The sequence below is a fragment of the Mauremys reevesii genome, unplaced genomic scaffold (assembly GCF_016161935.1).
Source record: "Mauremys reevesii isolate NIE-2019 unplaced genomic scaffold, ASM1616193v1 Contig88, whole genome shotgun sequence".
NCBI classification, from domain to species: Eukaryota; Metazoa; Chordata; order Testudines; family Geoemydidae; genus Mauremys; species Mauremys reevesii.
The window spans coordinates 276,283-282,410 of record NW_024100904.1 but is presented as its reverse complement, the minus strand read 5'-3'; the positions used below and the strand labels follow the sequence as shown (position 1 = coordinate 282,410).

At 46.5% G+C, this 6,128-nt stretch overlaps 1 long non-coding RNA gene across 1 annotated transcript; it reads right to left on the bottom strand.

The window, feature by feature from the left end:
- Positions 1-1,649: 1,649 nt before the first annotated feature.
- LOC120394988 lies at positions 1,650-4,737 on the bottom strand. The gene is made up of 2 exons (XR_005592453.1): positions 4,700-4,737; positions 1,650-1,838 (listed from the first exon to the last, which is right to left on the bottom strand). It is a non-coding gene; the product is annotated as an uncharacterized LOC120394988 (long non-coding RNA).
- Between the last annotated feature and the right edge of the window lie 1,391 nt (positions 4,738-6,128).

Here is a 6,128-nt window from a genome sequence, read left to right as displayed (position 1 = left end):
ACAAGAACTAGGGGTCACCAAATGAAATTAATAGGCAGCAGGTATAAAACAAATAAAAGGAAGTTCTTCTTCACGCAGCACACAGTCAACTTGTGGAACTCCTTACCTGAGGAGGTTGTGAAGGCTAGGACTATAACAATGTTTAAAAGGGAACTGGATAAGTTCATGGTGGCTAAGTCCATAAATGGCCATTAGCCAGTATGGGTAAGAATGGTGTCCCTAGCCTCTGTTTGTCAGAGGATGGAGATGGATGGCAGGAGAGAGATCACTTGATCATTGCCTGTTAGGTTCACTCCCTCTGGGGCACCTGGCATTGGCCACTGTCGGTAGACAGATACTGGGCTAGATGGACCTTTGGTCTCACCCGGTATGGAAATTCTTATGTTCTTATGTTATGTTCTTATGTCCAGTTTTGGGCCCCACCCTACAAGAAGGATGTGGATAAATTGGAAAGAGTCCAGCGGAAGGCAACAAAAATGATTAGGGGGCTGGAGCACATGACTTATGAGGAGAGGCTGAGGGAACTGGGATTGTTTAGTCTGCAGAAGAGAAGATTGAGGGGGGATTTGATAGCTGCTTTCAACTACCTGAAAGGGGGTTCCAAAGAGGATGGATCTAGACTGTTCTCAGTGGTAGAAGATGACAGAACAAGGAGTAATGGTCTCAAGTGGCAGAGGGGGAGGTTTAGGTTGGACATTAGGAAAAACTTTTTCACTAGTAGAGTGGTGAAGAACTGGAATGGGTTCCCTAGGGAGGTGGTGGACTCTCCTTCCTTAGAGGTTTTTAAGGTCAGGCTTGACAAAGCCCTGGCTGGTATGATTTAGTTGGGTTTGGTCCTGCTTTGAGCAGGGGGTTGGACTAGATGAACTCCTGAGGTCCCTTCCAGCCCTGAGATTCTATGATTCTATGATTCTAAGTGGATGGGGGGTTCGGTGCTTACCTGGGGCATCCCCTCCGGCACCGGCTCCTAGGCAGGGCAGGCCCGGAGGGTCTCCACGCGCTGCTGTCCCCAGGGACAGCCCCCACAGATTCCAGTTGGCCGCAGGGGCATTCGGGGAAGGGACAGCGCACGGCGGCACAGCCTCACCACAATGGGCTGCAAGGACGTTCCAGCAGCCACGTGGAACAAGCGTGCAGGAAGCTGTTCAGTCCCACTGCGCTGCCGGGTGCCAGTGGGCACCCTTGGGCGGCTTTAAATCGCCTGGGTGTGGCAGGCAGAGCCAGGGGACATGCGGGGGGGAATGTGCAGAGCGGGGCAGGCAGGAGCCAGGCCCATGGGCCAGGAATATTCCTGGTGCCCGGGCACCACGGGCCCATAGAACTTGCCACCCATGGGACCAATTGAACATTCTCGGGCATGAGAGCAAAGACCCATTGAATGGCCTTATACTCTCACACGTCCTTTAGACAGATTTTCCTGACCGAGTAACTTCCCCAGTGCCTGGTGACTCTTTACAATCACCTTGCTTGCTCTGATAATTGCCTGAGCTTTTTGTAGTGTCCAGTTGGCAGCTAGAGCAGTTTGCTCACAACTTCCCAGTTTGCTTTCTGCACCTGTTAACACTCTGCTATAATAAGCAAGGGGTCTCTCCCCAGCCCCAGTATCCTGTGTAAGCACACTAACAATACAGAAATTCTTCACACTAGGGTACAATACAAAGGGGAATTTGTTGTTAGGAGCGGCCGTGGTAGGTGCCTCCATTAACCCTTTTTTTCAGCTCTCCCATGCATTAGTTTCCTCCTCTGTCCAGGTCCACTGTGGTCTTTAAGTACTTCGTACAGGGGACCTGTTCTCTCTGCGTACCCAGCCATAAATCCTTTGCAGAAGATAGTGAGTCCTAAAAAAGATTGCAAAGTTTTAGTATCTACCAGCATAGGGAGGTTGACAATACACTTCACCCTTTCCTTATCCACAGATTGGGGTCACCAATCATCATCACATTGGGATACGTGTGGCAGTGCCTTTGTTTAACCCAGGAACATTTAGCTCTAGGGTGTGGTGCTCTGCTCTGTTCAGTGTTGATAACAGTCGGCTGGGTGTGTGTGTTCCTGCCGCGGATCTGTGCACATCGCTGACACAGCAGACCCTGAGAGCACCCCAAATGACCACAGACTCTGATAAGGTCTGAAGGCATCGGCCAGGTTTATTGTCTATTGAAGCACAGTAATAGTTTCCTGTAGACTCTACAGGACATACTAGGAATATGTGCCACCTGGCAATGGACACAGCTCAGTCAGTGGCGGGACACTCCACTGCCCCCTAGGCCAGACAAAGATGTCCACTCAGGGATGCGTTCTTATACACTGGTACAAACAAGTTACACCTCTCCTGACGTATCGAGGTGCAACCCCTCTGTGTGTTGGGGTGCTGCCTCTCTCCTGGTACATGTTGGTTCGAACAAGTCTATCCATCATATTATTCTTTTGATTCTGTGTTTTAGGATGGCTCGGCCTGTTCCTCCTTATCTCTGTGGAATGTGTTTGTACTGGACTGTTCTGGTGCCATCCTGGTCCATGTTTATCCTATTAGTGCTTGATCCCCGTTAGCTATGTGTATACATCCAATTAGCAGCCGCCTTCTTGCCAGCTCCTGTGAGCAGGTCCTGCCTCTGGCTCACAGCTTCACGTTGCTTTATGTGAGCAAAGTCTTGACCATTCCTTTGGTTCAGGCCTCAGGCCTCATACCAGGCCCCTGATACCAAGGGTTTCTGTTCCAGGGCCTCATCTTACTACAGCCCTAAAACTCAGGACAACTTTCTTACACCCATGGGTGCCTGATCTATATGGCTGCGGCTTTTAAAATTTTTTGTTTGTCCTCTTTTTAGATTAAAAAAAAATACATTAAAAAAGAAGAAGGGGGGAAGGAGGAGTAGGAAGGTGGAGGTGGTAGAATCTCCTTCCTTAGAAGGTCAGGCTTGACAAAGCCCTGGCTGGGATGAATTAGTTGGGAATTGGTCCTGCTTTGAGCAGGGAGTTGGACTAGATACCTCCTGAAGTCCCTTCCAACCCTGATATTCTATGATTCTAAGGTGTGTTTTGGGGCAGGGCAGACTCCTTATCTCTGGTAAAAAAACCAGCAAACTTTATTTACATTAACTAATGTTTTCTTGTGTTTTTTATATACATCCAAACTTTTGAACGCAATCTTGTTTATTTTTTTGTTAATTTTGTTTCTTTATTAGAACACATCTGTAAACTCCCCTCAATTGCCAGTTTCCATATTTGTAACCAGTTGCTGTATTGGTACTTTAAAAACACTATTTTTAAAAGGACAGGCTAGTATCTTAAGCCATTTTAGTTCACTAAACTTCTAAAAAATATCACTAAGAGGGACCTTGTTTTGTGACAGCTCAGTCAATACTGTTTTTTCATGTTAAACTTTGAAAAAAACAAACATCATGCTTCAAATAGGCCTCACTGCATGTTATGTTACATCTCAGTCAATGCTGCATTTTCATGTTAAATTTTAAAATAACCTCCATATAATGAAACACTGCATGCTTAGCAAGTGTTAAAACTATGGGGGGAAAGTCAAGGGTTGGGGAGTTCTTCAGACAGGCTATCTCTGAACTTCATGCGGTCTCAAAATGACGGTTTTTGTCTTTTACGATCAGTAAATGGAATAAAACACTTGTTATAACTTTCACAAAGTGTCTTTCACTGCAATCTCACCGTTTCTTACAACTGTAACAGTGTTTAAAAGGCTAGGAAAGACGTCTGTGTAAAAAACCAAGCAAACCGAAGGGGTGACCCTAGAGCATTGCTAAGGCAGACTATCGTGCGTGGATCACTGGCTGCCCTTACTAGTCTGATCTGCTTTAAAATGCAGAGAACGCCACAGCTCCAGCCTGGGATGTATTATTTTAATAAAATCTATGAACCCAACCAAACACCGGAGCTTGTACCTGTGTCTCAGCACACGGGTTGCAAACATTTAAAAACAGACATTCTGATAAGGCAACAGAAAAATTCATACTTAAATATCAGCGTCCTATGAAAATGAAAGCTTAATATAACTTTCACATGGATTTGCTAAAAAATCGGGAGGAAAATAAACTTCTCCCTGATGCACTGGATTACAGGGCAAGGGGAATATAAACTGGCTGATACTAAGGACCTGTGGTTTTATACCTGGGGTGTTTCTGCAGGCTTTATTTTATTGAAACACATCTGTAAAAATGTTAACTAAAGGGCTCTCTTTTCTTATAGGCTTGTCTTTTGAAGTCTTTATTCCTTTACAAAACTTTATTTAACTTTCACTTGTTTTTGTTAAAAAGTGGGGGAAGAAGCAGCCTTCTTCTCTCTGATTGGCTGACTAACAGATGCTGTTTTTGCAAACAGTGGCTTTGCTGAAGAAGCACACTGCTTCTAATTGCCTTACTAAAAAAATGACCAACGTTAGTCTAAAACATCTAATACCTCTACCTCCACGAGAGCAGTGGCTGGGAGCCCCGGGCCCTTTAAATCACCACCAGAGCCCTGGGGCAATGATGGAGAACCCATGGCCCTTTAAATCACTGCCAGAGCTCTGAGGTAGCGCTGGTGGCAGCGGCTGGGAGCCCAGACCCATTAAATCAAAGCTGGAGCCCCAAGGTAGAGGCAGCTGCAGTAGCTGCTGGGAGCCCCGGGCACTTTTAAATGTCTGGGTCCCAGGGAAGCTGCCACCTGCCGGTATGGTCGGCTGTGTACTGGCTCTTACCGGTATGCAGTACCAGACTGTACCAGCTTACTTTTGTTGTGTATTTGGTTGTCATGGTTTTTGTTGCTATGGCAACTGAGTTAGATTATTATGGGTTAGCTCAACCGGTTTCGACCGGCTGAGGGAGCTCTCTGTGTCTGTAAATAAAATGGAGGTTTTGGTTAGCTGTCTGCTCTCTGGCCTCAAGTGATTGCTTCCTACACCGGCTGCCCCAAGGATTTAACACTGGCGACGAGGGTGGGATCCTGGTGCTGCTCCAGTAACAGAAGGAAGTAGAAGTCAAGGTAAAGACCAAACAAAGAAAAAAAGCTGCTTGTTTGCACTGACTGTGAAAGTGAAACTAAAAATCATGGCTACTCTGACCAGGCCCCTGGAGCCTTTTGATGAGAATACAGAGCAGTGGCATGTGTATACTGAGCGTTTTGAGCTTTTTGGTATTGCAAATGACATTACAGAAGCGAAGAAGGTGCCAATATTCTTAACTGTTGTAGGGGCTAAAACCTATTCTCTGCTACGCAGCTTACTACACCCTGTTAAGCCTGAGACTAAATCTTACAGTGACATTGTGGAAATCCTGGGGTCTCATTTCTCCCCAAAACCACTGGTAATTGCTGAAAGATATAGGCTCCACAAAAGAGACCAAAAGGAAGGTGAAACAGTTGTACAATTTGTAGCCATTTTAAAAAAGCTAGCAGAACACTGTGAAGTTAAAGAGATGTTAAATGATGCCCTGCGTGACAGGTTAGTGTGTGGCCTCTGCAGTGAAGCTATACGGAAGCGCCTACTGACAGAGGCTCAGCTTACCTTACAGAAGGCTGTTGATATTGCTGTCTCCATGGAACTGGCTACAAGGGAGGCATAATACATCGGTGCATCCCCTAGGGTGCAAAAAGTGTCACAAGAACTGACCCACAAAACGGTGCAGAGTCAAGAATGTTACCGCTGTGGTAAGCTGGGTCACTAGGCATCAGAATGCTGGTGTAAGGACCTGGTGTGTCGACACTGTGGCAAAAGGGACACATTGAGTATGCCTGTAAACAAAAGAAAAAGAGGCCTGTGGTCTGGCCGACCAAAAGAGGAACCTTGCATACCCTAGAGCAGACCCAGGATGATCAAGGTGACACCTCCTCACACGAGGAAGTGCCACTGCATGTTTTGTCTTTGGCAGCGGGCTCACATGAATACTGGGTAACCCCCTTATTGGAGGGCAAACCTATACGCATGGAACTAGACACCGGTGCAGCTGTCTCACTGGTTCCGGAGACTGTGTATAAGGAAAAGCTACAGCATCTTCCGCTTAAGGCAACAAAAACTGTTCTGAAGACGTATACAGGTGAAGCTGTGCCCATGTTGGGCACTATTGATGTTAAGGTGGAGCTCAATGGACAGGCGGCTAAATTGCCACTGTTTGTGGTGAGAGGTGACTACC